Source organism: Artibeus jamaicensis, unplaced genomic scaffold, assembly GCF_021234435.1.
Source record: "Artibeus jamaicensis isolate MK-2021 breed Jamaican fruit bat unplaced genomic scaffold, CSHL_Jam_final contig_1417, whole genome shotgun sequence".
In the NCBI taxonomy this organism is placed as follows: Eukaryota; Metazoa; Chordata; class Mammalia; order Chiroptera; family Phyllostomidae; genus Artibeus; species Artibeus jamaicensis.
This window is the reverse complement of record NW_026521282.1, coordinates 1,316,304-1,334,390: the sequence shown is the minus strand read 5'-3', so window position 1 is coordinate 1,334,390 and position 18,087 is coordinate 1,316,304.

Genomic DNA, 18,087 nt, shown 5'->3' with positions numbered 1-18,087 from the left:
CACTTGGATACCTAATACCAGGCACCAGGGAAGGGGACAGCCTGGGGCTTCTCTCTTGGGGCCCTGTAGGCCTCTAGTAGGGGTTTGAGAATGTTCTAGTGGCTCCACCTTCTCCAATACCACCCTCCTCTGAGCAACAGCCCCCCCCCCAGAAGTCTTGCTGGCTTGGGAGTTCACTAGAGCCCCATCTTGTTGCCCTAGTCCAGGGTCCCAACCACGGCCCTCTGCCCCAACCCACAAATGTCTGTTCAGTTTGTGGCCCACCTGGGAGGGACCACTGGCATTGTCTTAAGTCTGTGCAGGCTGTTATAACAAAAATACACTTAGTCAGGTGATTTATAAACAACAGACATTTATTGCTCACAGTTCTGGAGGCTTGAAGTCCAAGATGAAGTTACCGGCAAAGCCAATGTCCAGTGAGGACCTGTTTCCCGATTCATAGATGGCTGACATTTTGCTATGTCCTCACATGGAAGGGATGGGGAAACTCTCTAGTGTCTCTTTTTAGGACACAAATTCATTTCAGGGGGCTCTACCCTCATGATTTAATCACTTCTCAAAGGCCCCATGTCCTAATACCACAGCCTTTGGGGGGATAGAATTTCAATGTATGAATTTGCGGGGGACACAGACATTCAGTCCATAACAGGCATGTAGATAGAATGGGGGCTTCTGCTTTGAAGTGGACTGCATTTTAGTTTAGTCTCCTCCCAACCCATTAGCCTCAAGTTCCCATCACCAGCCCCTCCAAGAGCATCTGCTGTGGCCCAGGTCACCATCGGAATGCTGGGCTAAAATGTATCGCATTCAAATGGCTGACTGCTGGGGCAGCCACTGGCCTCCCATTGAAGTGTAACTTTAGCCAGAAAACCATGATACGTGATGAGAGAAAGAAGAAACACATGGCAAGGGGGCTCTGCCCACCATTAACAGAAGTGAGAGTACTTAAGCTTCTCTTGGATTTCTGCATTTATGAGTTTTACTTACACATTGGTGAGCTATTTGAATTTTTGCCCACTGAGTACTTAATGACTCAGGTACCTTTTAATTTATTACTTTAATTAAAAGATATTTAAAATATATGTGTGTGTATAATATATATAAATGTCCCCCACCTCCAGTTTTTTTCAGGAAAGACAAGTCAGAAATACTTGGTTTCCTCACCCTTACCCCTTTTCTGACCTTCATTCAAGAAGCACTTATTGAGCTCCTGCTGTATGCTAAGCTCCAAAAGCAAATGATATAATCCCTGCTCTCAAACATAGAGCACCAGAACAAGACAGACATGCAGCCAAAATGTCACAAGTGAGACCTATGTTCTTAGCAAGCTGGACTGCTAGGATTGTGCACTTTGGTGGATGCAGTTATACTTCATTACACTTCAATTTTTAAAACTACAGAGCCAAACACGCAATATTAGTAAATGAATCCCCTCACCCTCCATGCTCAGATCCTGCTGGTTTTACATTCCTCCATGCTCTGGACCTCCATGCTCTGCCTCTGCTGAGAGGGGGCCACTCCCTCCTCCCTAGTGTCTCTTATGCTTTCAGACCCAACCTCATTGCCTAGGATTGGCATGCACCCACAGACTGGGAGCCCCTGAAGCAGGATGGGGCAAATCCGCCCTGCCCTCTAGCACCCAACCCAGGGCCCAGCCCACAGTAGGCCCTTGGTGAAGAAAGGTGTCCTGTGAGTGGGTGGGAGGACTCGGCTCTCCCATCCCAGGGCTGAGCCCTGGGGACCTAACTGAATGCTATGCAGCCTCAGCCTGGGTCTCCCCTCCCCTCACCCCTACCTCAAGGAAGGACCAGTCAGGACTTGGCTGTCCCTGGCTCCTGGGGGCCCTGGCCTCATAATCTGGAGTCCATGGTGGTGCCCATGATGCTGCTCAACCTGGTAGAAGTAGACAAGAAGCTGGTGGGCAACTACACAGAATTGAGGGACTGGTGTGCCCAGAGGATTCTGAAGCATGTCCAGGTGGGGGCAGGAGGCTGATGCCAGCTGCCAAACAAGGCCTGGACACTGGGGAGCAAGGCAACCTGCCCCCCCCACCCCTCAAAGCTCCTCCTTTGCCCACATCCACCCCCAACCTGGGTCCTGCTGGTCCCCTTCACAAATGGGAAGACGCAGGGAGGCTGGGCCAGGGAGAGGTGAGGCCCAAGACCCTCAGGAAGGTAGAGGTCCCAGGGAGCTGGATGGGACCGAGGACAGGAGGGAGGGTACCAGGCATGTCAGAGAGCAGGAAACCCAGAATCAAGTCCTTCCAGGCTTCTGTGTGTTCCAGGACATCCACTTTGGTGGCAGTGGTAGGATCTCTTGGTTGAAGATGGCAGGTGAGTGGCAGGTGCCTGGAGAATGGGGTGCAGCCCCAGCCTTGACTAAGAAGGCCCCTGAAGATCAGGAGCTGCCTGCACACTGGATGACTAAATAAGACGGGCCTAATAGTGGGGGTGGGGACTGTTGACTCTGAACTTCAAGAAGCTTCACATCACCCAGCCAGCTATGGAACGGTATGGAAAGGCATGGAAGACACATTTGGCCAATGTTACATGACCAAGGTCAACAAATCCTAAATCTCACTATCAGAAAATGAATTTCTGAGATTCAATAATAAGTCTGAAATTTATCTTCAAAGATACCTGTTATAATTTTGTTTTCCATTGTCACCCTCCAACTTTCAGGGTTGGCCTTCTGGTGCAGAAACCCTGGTCTTAGCTGCCCCTGACTCTTTGGGTCCCTGCGTCCTTGCCCTCTTTGCACTGGCTGCTGCATAATGACACCTGATGCTTTTCAAGAAGTTCACTGCAGTTCAGAAGAAAGGTTTCAGTACCTTGTTTTCCAGAAAGAACTTTGTACCCTGGATTAACAGTTTGGTCAAATCTCAAAAACCCTTTGTCTTTAGTTACTGAAAACAGTCAGCGTCTATAGCAGTACTCGAAACAAGATTTCCTTTACATTTTTCAGCAACTGTTTTCCTGAAGTATATTGTAAAGTATGGTTTGAAGTTAATTTAGGTGAGATCAAAATGTGTGTTTAGAACCTCATTTTTCTCTAAAACTTGATTCTTTTCTTCATATGTTCACATTATTAGTTCAAGATCAGAGATGATTTATAAAAGACACAATTGTATACAACTTTGGAGATTTTTCTCTTCGAGGTTCTGCTTTATTTCATTCTTGCAAAATGAGAATTCCCCGTAGGACTCTTTCTGAAAACATTCATGACCTAAAAGGAACCAAGCAACTGAATACTAAATTCCATTCCTAAAGTACTTTTACATAATTCTACAAATGCCATGCCCAGACAAGATTCATCCTCACTCACGTAACTCAGAGCCAAGCAGTTAGGCTGTTGGGGCAGTTCTACTTAACACAGTCACTCGGAGACCCCAGCTCCTTACATCTGGTTTCTCCTCTCCCCTACAGTAGTGCTTCTCAAGCCATCTATGGTAAAAGATCAGTTTATATCCCCTGATCCAATGCAGACCAAGACTTTTCTAACAAACAATAAAGATATAGTGATATTGAATTTCTATAAAAGCTTCACGACACTTCCTCCTAATATCTGTACTAGCCTCATCATGGACCGCTGATAGATGGCTAGTGGTGCAGAGACTATGCCCAGGAGCTCAACTTTAAGGGCATTGCCTCAACTTCGGAGTCAGCTCCATAAATGTCAAATCTGTGTCATATACCCCACTCCACTCCAGCATTTCAGTGGCATTTTCCTGATCACTAGGGTAGTCATGTTGAACACCTTTTAAAATATATACAGAGAGATCATTAGCATTGACACTTTTGCAAACTGCTTGTTCAGATTCTTTGTCATTTTTCCAATTGACTTATAGTTCTTTTCATATACTTGATTTGACCCTTGATTTTTTTAACCCTTCATTTGTCATACATGTTGCATATGCTTTCTTTCACACTGTTCTTTATTTTAACTTTGTTTATAGTGCATTTATTGTGATACAGAGGTTGTATTTTTTATCTTGACAATGTCAAATGTATCACTTTTCTTTTATGGTGTCTGTACTTTGTGCCTCACTTAGTAATACCTCCTCTCCCCTCCCCTCTTCTCTTCTCTCCTCTCTATATGCTCAGGCAAGGATTTCTTTTTAAAGCCATGTGGGCCTGATACAGTTTTCGAAGCTTCATCTTTGACTACCTTTACGTCTCTTCTACAGATATTAGTTTATTCTGATTTTATGCTTTTTAAAAAGATTTCATTTATTTATTTTTAGAGAGAGGGGAGGAGAGGGAGAAAGTGAGGGAGAAAAACACCATTGTATAGTTGCCTCCTGTGCTCCCCCTACCTGGGGACCTGGACCACAACCCAGGCATGTGCCCTGACTGGGAATAAAACCAGAAACCCTTTGGTTTGCAGGCCCACACTCAATCCACTAAGCCACACCAGCTATGGCTGATTTTATGCTTTTTGACAAATTATTATAATTTGTGTTTTCCTAGAAAATCATCTATTCTATCTAGATTTTCCAATGTTTTTTATATAAAGCTCTATATGATATTCTCTTACATTTTAAAATAAAATTGCCTCTACATATGAAGCTATACAGCACCCTATTTCTTATTACAGAAATTTCTTTCATAAGAAATTTCTTATGAAATTCAATTTCTCCAAAATTGCCATGATTTTGTGCATTTTTTATTTTGATCTTCCAACTAGTATGGATTTTTTGCTTTTATTTTTCTTCATTAATCATTATTCTCAGTATCAGGGGCTTTACTTTGGTTTGTAAATTCTGATTTTAATACTCTGGATTCCATGAATATGATTTCTGCTTTTAGAGTTGTCAAGATTTTCTTTTTTAGTTTTTCTTTTTTTTTTAAGATTTTATTTATTTATCTTTAGAGGGGAAGGAAAGGAGAGAGGGAGAGAAACATCAATGTATGGTTGCCTTTCGTGCGTCCCCTGCTGGGAACTGGCCTGCAGGGAACCTGCCTGCAACCCTGGCATGTGCCCTGACTGGGAATCGAACCGCGATTGTCTGGTTCGCAGGCCTGTGCTCAATCCACTGAGCTACACCAGCCAGGTTAAAATATATTTTATTATGCCATTACATTTGTCCCAATTTTCCTCTTTTGCCCCTCTCTGCCTGGTACCCATCTTCCCTCAAGCAATGCCCTCCTTAGTTCATGTCCATGGGTCATGCATATAGGTTCTTTGGCTTCTTTGGCTTCTCCATTTCTTGTACTATTCTCAACACCCCCCTGTCTATTTTGTACCTACTGATTATGTAGTTTAATCCCTGCACCTTTTCCCCCATTCTCCCACTTTCCCCTTCCCACTTCCAGTTGATAACCCTCCAAATGATCTCCATATCTATGATTCTGTTTCTGTTCTGATTATTTGCTTTGGGGATTTTTTTTCAGATTCAGTTAATAGTTGTGAATTTGTTTCCATTTTAATGTTCATAGTTTTGATCTTCTTTTCTTAAATAAGTCCCTTTAATATTTCATATAATAAGGGCTTGGTGGTGATGAACTCCTTTAGCTTTACCTCGTCTTGGAAGCACTTTATCTGCCCTTCCATTCTAAATGATAGCTTTGCTGGATAGACTAGTCTAGGTTGTCGGTCCTCGCTCTTCATCACTTTGAATACTTCTTGCCAATCCCTCTTGCCTGCAAAGTTTCCTTTGAGAAATCATCTGATAGTCTCATGGTTACTCCTTTGTAGGCAACTCTCTGCTTTTCTCTTGCTGCTTTGAAGATTCTCTCATTATCTTTAACTTTGGCATTTTAATTATGATGTGTCTTGGTGTGGGTCTCTTTGGGTCCAACTTGTTTGGGACTCTCTGTGCTTCCTGGACTTGTATGTCTATTTTCTTCACCAAATTAGGGAAGTTTTCTTTCATTATTTTTTTCAACTAAGTTTTCAATTTCTTGCTCTTCCTCTTCTCCTTCTGGCATCCCTGTGATTCTGATGTTGGCACATTTGGAGATGTCCCAGAGTCTTCTTATACTGTCCTCATTTTTTTTTGAATTCTTGTTTCTTCTTTCTTTCTGTATATTTCTTCCTTATGTTCCAAATTATTGACCTGAGCCCCAGCTTTCTTCCCTTGACAGTTGGTTCCCTGTAGATTTTTCTTTATTTCACTTAGTGTAAACTTAATTTCTTCTTTTGTGTTGTTGCCATACTCAGTGAGTTCTTTCAGCATCTTGATCACCAGTGTTTTGAACTCTGATAGGCTGGTTATCTCTGTTTTGTTTAGTTCTTTTTCTGGGGTTTTGTTCTGTTCTTTCATTTGGGCCATATTTCTTTGTCTCCTCAATTTAGCAGACTCCCTGTGTATGTTTCTGTGTACTAGGTAGAGCTGCTTTGACACCCGGTAACAGGCACCTGTAAATTTTGTGGGACTGAGCCTTAGGTTATCACAGGGTGGGGCAACCTGCTTCTCTGCTTTGTGGCTTATGTGGGGAGAGGGCTCAGATTGGGGACTGTGCCATTGCCTGGCTTCTAGGGGTTTGCCCAACACTCACCCCATTTCCAGTCATTTCACCCACTACCTGTATGCAACTTACACCCTTCCAGCTGTTGCCTTGGTGTTGAATCCCAGAGTGGGTGGGTTTGCATGTGTTTTAAGAGAGTGCAGGCCCTTTAAACAAAGTTTCCTGAAAATCCAGCAGTTTCTTCTGCCACCCAATCCCCAAAGGTTTGGTTTGTACAGCCAGAAGTTATGGGGATTTATCTTCCTGGCACTGGAACCCTGGGCTGTTCATTCTGGCCTGAGGCTGGAATCACTCACTCCCAAGGTATCCCTCCCTATTTTTAGCCACCACACGTGTATGTGGGACCACCCATGCCCATTCCACCACCACCATTGCTGCCTCTCCATGCCACATGGCGTCTCCTTGCCTCACTGCCCCATCTCTGTGTCTCCACCCCTCTTACCCATCTGGATGAATGTGGTGTCTTTAAACCCCTGGTTGTCAGACTTCCATACAGTTTGATTTTCAGACAGTTCTGGGTGTTATTTGTTTTGAGATTCAATTGTAATTCTATTTGTGGTTTTGTGAGGAGGCAAAGCGGGTCTACTTATACCTCTGTCTTGACCGGATTAAGGATTTTTTTTGTAACCAAATGCATAATTGGTTTTGGATAACGTTCCATATACTTCTGGGAACAATCTGTATTATCTGATGTTGGGTGCAGTTAGTTATACACAGTGTATCTCTTAGGGCAAGCTCATGATTTGTTTTATTCATAACCTCTATATTCTTATTTATTCTTTGTCTCCTTGGTCTGTCAATTCCTGACAGGTATACAATGAGTATCTTCTACTCTAATAATGTCAATTTCTTTTTGAACTTCTATAAGTTTTTTGCTATACATATTATGAAGCTATATTTGGCACAAATGTTTAGGTCTGTTATGACTTCTTTGGGCTTGTGTCATAAAAATATTCATATTTGTCCTTTTGGAAGCTTTTTGCTTTGTTTTCTATTTTACATGATAATAGTATTGTTCTATCTGCTTTTTGTTCTTTTGGTATTTTCTTGGAACATTTCTTATCAATTTATTTTGACCCTTCTCATGATTTGTTTTGTAATAAGACCCTGAGTTTGTTGGACGTAGCAATGTGCCAAGTTTCAAAACTACACTTCCCAGCCTCCCCTGGAGATAGGAGTGGCCAAAGAAATGAGTGTGGAAGTTATTGGAAAGGCACTGGATTCTGGAAAGTTCTTTACAGTCAGCTGAATTACTGGAAGCTGCTTCCTTTTGGTCCTCTTCTACCCCTTTCTTTTTCTCCCAACTTGGAACACATCTATGGTGGCTGGAGCTTCAGCAGCTATCTTGGCACAGTAAGGAAAATGCTAACAGAGTTATAAAGAACTTTCTTTTGAAATCTTCGAGCAACTAACTAAAATGAGCAACTGCTTACTCTCAAATATTTTAATATATGACAAAAATAAACTCTTTGTGTGTAAACAACCCTAATTGCATGTCTGTTATTCCATCAAACACCATTCTTATGTTCCAATGCCTGTGGAGTAAACCAGAGTTATTAATATTTTATGTATCATTCTAGAGATATTCTTTTTACGTTCATTATTCTAAGTAAATTTTACTTTTAATCATGGAAATTCCTAGACATACACAAAATAAGAAATAATATAATTACATCCATATACCCATCATCCATCTTCAACCACTATCTGTCAGTAGTCTGTGCATGTACATGCACATACACATTCTTGTTTTAAACAAATGGCCAGCATACTATTAACAGTGTATGCTGGGGATGGCTCCATAACAGTACATAGTTTCTTCATTCTCTTTAATGTCTATCTAGTATTCTTTTATCATTTCACACATATGCAAATATATCTGTAGAATCAATTCCTAGATGAGGAATTGCTGGGGCAAGAAGTACCACATTTAGCTATGTATAATGCACACCATGTTTTTGGTCCAAAATTTGAGAAAAAATATGTTTTTTAAAATTCAATTTCTTATTTATTTATATTTAGATACTTATTTTTTGTACAATAAAGGAATTTTGCCAAATATTTTTGAACATATTATGGTACAAGAAATTTTATGTCACAAATAATTACAAAACACAAGAACAGATATTTCGGGCACTACCCATGTATAATGTGCATCCTTATTTTCCCCTCAAAAATTTGGGCAAAACAGTGTGTACTATACATGGCAAAACATGGTATATGCATTTGTAATTTTGATAGAAGTCACCAAATTACCTACATAGAAGTTGTGCTAGCACCAACTCCCCTTAGCCATGTAAAAGAGTGCCTGTTTATCCATACCTTCACCACCATAGCGTGCTAGCAAACTTTTCTACTTTTGCTAATCTGATAAATGAAAAAAAGGCATCTCACTGTAGTTTTAATTTTTTTAAAGATTTTATTTATTTATCTTTAGAGGGGAAGGGAAGAAGAGAGGGAGAGAATAGCAATGTATGGTTGCATCTCGTGGGTCCCCTGCTGGGAACTGGCCTGCAACCCAGGCATGTGCCCGGACTGGGAATTGAACGAGCGACCCTTTACTTCACAGGCCCATGCTCAGTCCACTGAGCTATACCAGCCAGGGCTGTAGTTTTAATTTTGATTTATCTTATTTAGAAGTTATTTGTATTTCTTTCCTGTGAACTGTACTCACAGCTTTTGCCCATTTTTCTACTGAGTTTTTGGTATTTTTCATAGTATTTTGTAAGAGCGACTTACTTAATAGGAAAATTAGCCTCCTTGTCTCTGATAGAGATTGCAAATAACTTCTCCAACTTTTGCTTGAACTTTGGTAACAATAATTTTTGTATTAAAGAAACTGTTTTTATGTGTTGAATAAATCAAGCTTTTCTTTTTTGGCTTCTGAGGTCTAAGTCATACTTTGAAAGATCTTCCCTCCTCCAACATTACATTTTAAATCTACTATGGTTACTTTCAGCATTTTTATTGTTTCATTTTTGTAGTCTTTACATCTCATCAATTAGAATTTTAGTTTGTTGTATATTGTGAGGTAGATATTCAACTTTATATTTTCCCCAACATCCACCTAGGTGTCCTAACACCATTTATTGAGTAATCCATGTTTCCTCCAGTGAACTGAAATAATATTTAATCATCTATTAAATTCTTCTTTGTACTATTTTTATTGTTCTGTCATTCTATTACTACATAAGTACAACACTGACTTTTTATTATTATATCTTCATATCTGATAGAACTATGTCCCTTTCATTACTTTTTCTTCAAGAATATTTCTGGGGTTTTTAAGCTTTTGGTTTTTTAGATTAATGTTAGAATCATCTTGAAAAGTTCCCCCAAAATTCTATCATTGTATTTTTAATACTGTATTTAATCGATAGGTTGATGTAGGGAGATTTTGCATCTTTACAAAGTTAAGTTTTCCTGTCTGAAAACATGGTAGACACTTGCATTCATTCAGGCCTATTTCATGTCCCTAAGGAACATTTTTAAAGTTTCTTTACATAGATCTTACATATTTCTTGTTAAGTTTATTTCTAGATAGTTTATATTTTTTTGTTTAATGGAGTCTTTTATTATATCTTCTATCTTGTCTTTCTTGTCTTCTATCTTTTTCTAAATTATTTTGTACCCAGCCAATTTACTGTATTCTCCTTACTCTTTATAACTTTTTTTTTGGATTTTTCAGATATGGAGGCATATCATCTGCATGAAACCATCATCTTAATTCTTCTTTCTAATGTTTAATACTTTCAAATTGTGATGTACAGCATGGATGCAGAGAAAAGTGTAAATCATATGTTTTACATGCATTTTCTGTACTTTATATAAAGTAAATGTACTCTTATAACCACCCCCAGGTCAAAAACTAGAGCCTCACCCTCTAATCCTGGCATGTCTCCCCACAATCACCTCCCTCTGCTTCCCAAACTTCTATGGAAACCATTTTCTTGTTTTTCATCAGAATTTTGCCACCTATATATACATATATCGATAAATAATATAACTTAATTTTGCCTGTTTTTAAACTTTATGTAAGTCAAAGTATAATTTATTTATTCTTCTGTGTTTTGGTTCTTTCATTCAACACTATGTCTTTAAAATTCATCCATGCCATGGTATATATAGTTTATTCCTTTACATTTTGGTAGATATTTTACTGTATAACTTTATGACAGAGCATTTATTTGATTTCTGCTTGATATCTGGGTTGTTTTCAGCATCCAAATGCTATGATGAAGCATCGTATGAGAGTTTTATGGCTGCCATAATGAATTACCACAAACTTGGTGGCTTACAGCAACAGAAATTTGTCTCACAGTTTTGGAGGCCAGAAGACCATGATCAAGGTGTCAGTGTGTTCACACTTGCTTTTAAGGTTCTAAGGGAGAATTGTACCCTGCTTCTTCCAGTTTCTGGTGGATACAGGAGACATTCTCTTGGCTTGTCTGACTCTCTCCACATCACTCCAATGTCTGCCTCTCTGATCAGACATTTTCTGATCTGTCTCAAGTCTCCCTCTGCTTGTCTCTTATAAGGACACTTGTCATTGGATTTAAGGCCCACCCAGATAATGCAGGATGATCTCATCTCAAGAATTCTTAACTTCATCACATCTTCAAAGATCCTTTTCCTAAATAAGGTCACTTTCACAGTGTCTGGGGGGTCAGGGCATGCACATAAATTTGGAGGAGCCACTATTAAACCCATTGCAACCATTTACACTTGTTTTTTTTAGTTCGTGTACTTGGCAGTGGAATACTGGGCCACGGAGGAAACATGCCTTCGACTTTCCTGCAAAATGCCAACCTGTTTTCTAACACACCCCCATCAACAGTGTGTTAAAGTTTTTCTATTGCTGCACAGCCTTGCCAGCTCTTAGAGTCATCAAACGTTTCGGTTTCTGCCAAACTGGTGGGTGTATAATGGTATATCATGGTAGCATTAACTTACAGTTCTGTAGTGAAAATGAAGTTGAACACCTTTCATATGTTTGTGAATCTTCTGTCTTTTCAAGGCTTTGGCTCACTTTTCTATTGTGTTATTGGTCTTTTTCTTGTTATTTTCTTCCTTCTCTCTTGTAGTTACAAGAACATTTCCAGTCATGTGTGTTTCTTTTCTCTTCTCCAAATCTCCCATCAGAATCTCTCAGGTGGCCCACCCTAACCAACACCTATAGGAAAGATAATTCTGGGAAGTGTAGTATAGGCTAGCCAAGTTAACAGATCACAAAGTCACCCCAATTGTTTTATTTAACTCTCCTCAAATTACTTAGTTTGCATGTACCATCTGTTTCCTGTCAGGCTACTGAATGATTCAGATGTGTAGCATTTTTTTTTAATCATTCAATAAAATGTTCTCGAGTTTTCATCATGTTATTGTCTTTGAGCCATGGGTTATTTAAATATGTATTTTGTCATTTCTAAACATGAAGCTGTTTCCAGTTGTCTTTTTGTTATGAGTGTAAGGACCCCCTGGAACACATCTGTAGGTGACATGAAGTTGGGCCTGATACATAGAGAGTTGCAAGGCATCTCAGAAAGAGTGTATTAGAAAGACCCTATTATAATATTTGGTCTTTGGTTGGGCGATCTTGGGGAAAGTCCAAAGAAGCGAGGGTTTGCTGTAGATGCTGTCAGAAAGCAAAGGCAATTCTCTGATCAAAGATCACAATCCATCTTCTCTATAGAGAGGGCAGACTACTGCCAGGGTAAAGCTGTGGCTGGGAAAGAAGCAAGAGAAAATGTTTGGTGCTTGTGGGTTAGACATTGACCTTGGTTTTATCTGTGCTTAGAAAAAATCATGAAGCGGCCTTGCTTTGTTGCATTTTATCACGGTCTTAAAGCAACCTTTTCTGAGGTTAGTATTCTGTGAGACTGTTTATGCCCAGCAAGAGAACAACATAACCTAGCTGTGAGAGCCAGGCCAGCTTGCAGATGCCAGGGGCTGCTGTTTTGTTCTTTTTTATCCTTTCTCATGGATTTCTAGCTTAATTACCCTGTGGTCAGAGATCATGCTCTGAATAATTTTGATCCCTTGAAAACTGTTAAGACTTATTTTAGGGTCTAGTATGTGGTCAATTTTTATTAAAGTTCCATGTGTGCCCAAAAGAATGCACAGTCTGCAGTTAGTACATTCTGTACACATCCATTAGATCAAGCTGCCAATGGTTCAAATCTATGTCCTCACTGATTTTTTTATCTGCTTGATCTACCAAGTACTAAGAAAGGTGTGTTAAAGTCTCCCAACTCCACATATGAATTAGTCTTGCTTAAAAAACATTTTTTGAGCCCAAATCTCATCAGCCATTTGAATTCAACTACCAATGTATAGAAAATAGAAAGTTCAGAGGAACTCATTAAACTACCCCACAGGGAGGCAATCAACATCCAGACTGTGGGAACTCTACAATACAAACAACACTTTTCTCAGCAAGGGGGAAAAACAGGTAGAGAGAGAACCTGAAGATGAAAAGACACTTAAAAACATGTCATTCCATGTGTGGACTTGGTTCCTAATTCAAACAAACAATAAAGAAAAATGTGGCAATAGAGAATTTGAACACTGACTGGATATTTGTTGGTAGTTAAGAATTATTGTTAATTTTGCATGTGATAATGGCATTGTAGTTATGTTAATAAAGAGACTATCTTTTAGAGATACATGCTTAAATTTTATGGGAGTGACAACCCATCATTTTTGCCATGTCAAAATATTTTATAATGTTTTCTTACTTGGAAATAATTTCACACTTACAGAAAAGTAGTGAGAGTAGTACAAAAAGGACCCATGTACACTTTAAACAGATTTACCTATGATTAACGTTTTACCCCATTTACTTTATCATTCTCATCCTCTCTATCTTTGCTGCTGCAAGCAAGAGTCTTCTCTTCACCCCCATTTATTTGACTCTTTATTATTTGTTTGGACTTACACATTTCCATTTTCCATTGGTTTATAATTCATTACTGTCATTACTTCTTTAGTGCTCAAATTGTCCCACATTTGGCCAGTATAAGTTTATTAAGATAGTTCCAGTGTCCTTTTGATATGCCACCATCATTTTCCGAGCACTTCCTTACTTCTTGCCTCAGTTCTGAAATCAGCCATTTCTCCAAGGAACCCCAGTTTCTTTCAGTAAGGAATGACATTATTGACCAAGGTCTAGGTGGTGGGTGCACTTGTTGCTTCTGGGATTTTCCAGTGGAAGGAGCTAAAAAATATATGCATGTACTTATATGTATATATACATACATATTTACACACACATATCCATGTGTACCTATGTCTGTATACACATCTATACCTTCATTCCACCTCCATCCCCACAGGCTTCTTTCTTGTATCTTCCATCCCACATTTGTGCCTCCCCGACAAAACCTTTTCTCATTTTCCCAGTTCTATCATACATCAAAGATACTTTCAAAATTGCTTCACACTCCTGGTAAGCATCAGCTGTTTGCTCTTGCATTTATTTTCCCTGCGACCTGCTTCACCTTTAACAGAACCACGCTCTCAGGTCATCTAAGTCAAATTCCAATGTTTATTGTAGCTTTTGGTTTTGTGTCTGATATGCAAAATATGGCCCCACCTTTATTTGGAGCTACTGGGAAGTTCGCTTTCCGCTGAGATTCTATTATACCTTTTATACTGTAGAATTAAACATGGATGTAAAAAAAACTGCTTCACACTTCCCACTATCAAAAACAAACCTAAGAGCTTGGGATCTCTTGGCAGTCCCCTTACCCCTACAACCTTGCCCAAGAATGCAGGTAGGTAGTCAAATAAACTGAAAAATAAATTTTTAACAGTGTTTATGAGTTCCTTGGTGTTTTATTTCACCCTCAGTGTGGTTATGGTGTTCAGTTGACATAAAATTTGGTTCATTTGTTTTCAATTTTAGCTTTTTCCCTTCCCATTCTTATTGGTTTCATTTTCTGAATATGAAGAACATTAACATGATTGCAAAAGTCAAAACTAATTAACAAGTCATACTCAAATGCAGCTCCCTCCTGTACCCTTTTTGCTCCATTTTTCCAACCTTTGTAAGCAACCACCTTCTTTGCTTTCTGGGTTATCCTTCCTCTGTTTCTTTTTGTAACAATTAGCAGATGTGTGCATATTTTCTTATTTCCCTTGTTCATTACTCAAAAGCACCACACCTATACTCTCTTTGCACTTTGCTGTTTTCACTTAACAATAACTTCTGTGAGTCATGCTACATCAGTTCACAGAGAGCTTCCTTGTTCTTTTTGACAGCTACATAATAATGTATAGTTTTAAATTTTGATGTGGTTAGATATATCTTTACCTTTGTGCTTTTTGTACCTTATTTAGGAGTGTTTCAGAAAATTTCCTACTACAAGGTCATTTTTCTTGTATTGTATTTTAATGGTATTTGAGTTTTGTTTTCACATTTATATCTTAAACTCTTCTGGAAATTATTTATGTCCAATTAGAGTGTACAATCTTTATATCCTTCACTTAAATTTGATCATTATCTCCATAAGGTGTTGCACATTTTTTTGTTAGTTTTACTCACAGGTGCCTTTTCATTGTTACTGTTCTTGTGAATCATATCTCCTTTGTCTCTATCTCATTTTCTATTTGGTAATTGATAGGATATGGGAATACTAATGATTTCTAAATGCTGATTGTTTATCTGGCTATTTGGTATACTTTTTATGAATTTTAATAAGTTGTTCATTGGTTCTCTTCTCTTTTTTGTAATATATAATCTGTACTCCAATAATCCTCAAATGCTGATCATTCAGTCTCCTTTGTTGTAATTCCCATTCAGCTCAAATCTTTTTTCTTCTTTTTTGCATTGGCTAGTCCTTCCAATGAAAAGCCAACAGTGGTGGTGGTAGCAGGCAGAGAGTGTATCCTGCATCAATTCTGATGGCTGTTAAAGGGGTTTTGGTAGCTAATCTTCATTAGGTTACAGAAGTTGTCTTCTAGTCTTCGTGTAATAAGAATTTTCATCAGGTACAGGTGTTGATTTACTTCTAATTCCTTTTCCAGATCTATTGAGATGATAAAACGATTTTTCTCTGTGAATCTGTTATGTAGTAAATAACAATGAGAGATTTTTCTGATGCTGAACCATCCTTGTACTTATAGATACATCTTACTTCGTGGTAATGTATGTGCGTGGATTTAATATATTGTTGGATTCATGTTTTCCTAACCACTTTATTGAAATATAATTTATATACCAAAAAAAATCAGTCTTTTAAAGTGTACAAACTAGTGGTTTTAGTTGCTAAATTCAGTTGCACATATTTTCTTTAGGATTTTTAAACTTTCTTGTACTAGTCTAGTTTTTATGTTAGCCTAGATTCATAAAAATAAACTTGATATATTTTCTCCTTTTCTAATAGTTTGACCAGTTCATATAAATTAGGAGTTATCTGATCCTTGAAATCTTGTTTAAAAAAATTTTAATGCCTGGAGTTTATTTTATAGCTGGGAAATTTCTAAATAATACTATAAGTTCTTTAATTGTGACTTTTTAATTCAGACTTTCTATCTCTTCTTGAGTCAATTTTGGTAACTATTTATATTTTCTATATTTTTATGTCCTCTAGATTTAAGATACATTGTCATAATTTGTTCATAGTGTTCTGTTTTGATTTAAAGAAATCCCTACTATACCTGTGGCCACATACCCTTTTTCATTCCTACTATTGTGTGCCCCCGTTATTTGCTTGATCACTTTTGTTCAAAGTTTGCATATTTCATTAGTCTTTGTAAATAACCAGGTTTTGGTGGTAATTACTTCTGTCTTCTATCTTACCTTATTATTTCTGTTTGCTATTTCATTAATTTCTTCATTTATCTTTATGATTTATTTCATCTAAGAAAGAAGGAGGTGGGAAAGAGAACCTTCAGGTCTCAAGCCAGGTGACTAAAAGGATATGAGGCTGGTGGTAGGAACAAAATCTGGAGTGTGCACAGAGACCAAAGAGGGGACTCAATTTCATGATAAAATAGACATTGCTTAATGCATACTAATCCAAAAGAAGCAGGAAAAGCAACGAAAACAGGAAACAAGGCATTTATGACAGCCACCCACTCCACCTGTCTGAACCCTTGGGTAGTTCCCAATGGACTGATTGATCTGCCAACTTCGTTCCTGTTCCTTTGAGGCAACTTCGATGGCCTTTCCCTCCACACATTCTGTGATTCTGAGGTCATTGAATCCCAGCTGTGTCAGGAACTTCATAATCCATGTTCCCAAATAAGCACAATTAAATCCTAGGTGCATGGGACTCACCATACCAGGGATTCAATCCTCTAGGCCTACTTCCCAGTTCTCACAATCCATTGAGATTGTCCTGTACTACTCAGGGTCCGAGGAGCCAAGGCCAGTGGGCTGTGATGGCCCTCTCAAAAGATTTCAATATACTAACCCCTGGAACCTGTGAATATGACCTTATATGGCAAAAGGTACTTTGCAGAAGTGATCAAGTTAGGGACCTTGAGATAAGTAGATGATCCTGGATTATCTGGGTGGGCTCTGACTGCCACTGTGTCTATATACTTACAACAGGATGATCTGAAAGACAAAAGTAAGAGGGTAATGTGATGAAAGCAGAGAGATTTGAAGATGCTTTGCTGCTGGCTTTGATGATGGAGAAAGGGGCCTGGAGCCAAGGAATGCAACTCTAGAAACTGAAAAAGGCCAGAAAATAGATTCTCCTCTAGAACCTCCAGAGGGAGCAGAGCCTTACTGACACCTTGAATTTGGCACAGTAAAACTGACCTCAAACTTCTGACCCCACCCCTCGAATTGTATAAACTCTGGGGCCCCTCAATTGTGCAGGCTCCTTCTTAGGTCCTGGGAGGTGGCCTACCAATTTTCTATTTGTAATTTTATATTCGTTTTCTTCAAGACAGCCCCACAAACCACCTATGCCCATTCCTAAACCACCCACTGGCAAATGAATGAGAACCCCAACAAGCAGGTTACTATGACCAGTGGAATTCCAAAATGGCTCTGACAAAGACTCTCTCCTTCATCAAACTCTATCTAAGCTCCTCTGAGCCTTCTTCTTGACTAGGCCTAAACCTTGGCCTATAAAGACTTCAACAAAATACTACGAAACTTTCTAACAGCTCAAGTCTGCATTCTTAGGATGATACTAGCCCCCTGGAAGTGCCTACCTGAGAAAACACAAGGCTGACAAAAGAACTAACCTTTGCAGCCAATATCAGAGGACCCCTGTCTCCCAGCCTCCATGGGAGGGCAGGAGCCATACTTCAAAAAGTGCCGGTTAGCAAACCCAGACAGATTTCACATGGAGCATCCTCCCCCTTTCCACCTTTTTGTAATTTTTTTTATTGCCCCGACTCTACTGACATGGGCTCACTGCCTTCCCTGCTCCCTCATCCATTTAAAATACTCAGGTACATCTGTACAAATTGGAATTGTGTTGAGTTCACACTGGACTCTTTTCCCTATTGCAATAGTATATTACTGAATATCATCTGTCTTTGCCACTTTAACTAGGGTTTGGCTTTGGATTTCTTTAACATCTTCCAAATCTCTGCCACCTGTGCTATACTGCCTGCATGATGCCCCAGCCTGCAAATCTGATGAGCCCATGACAGG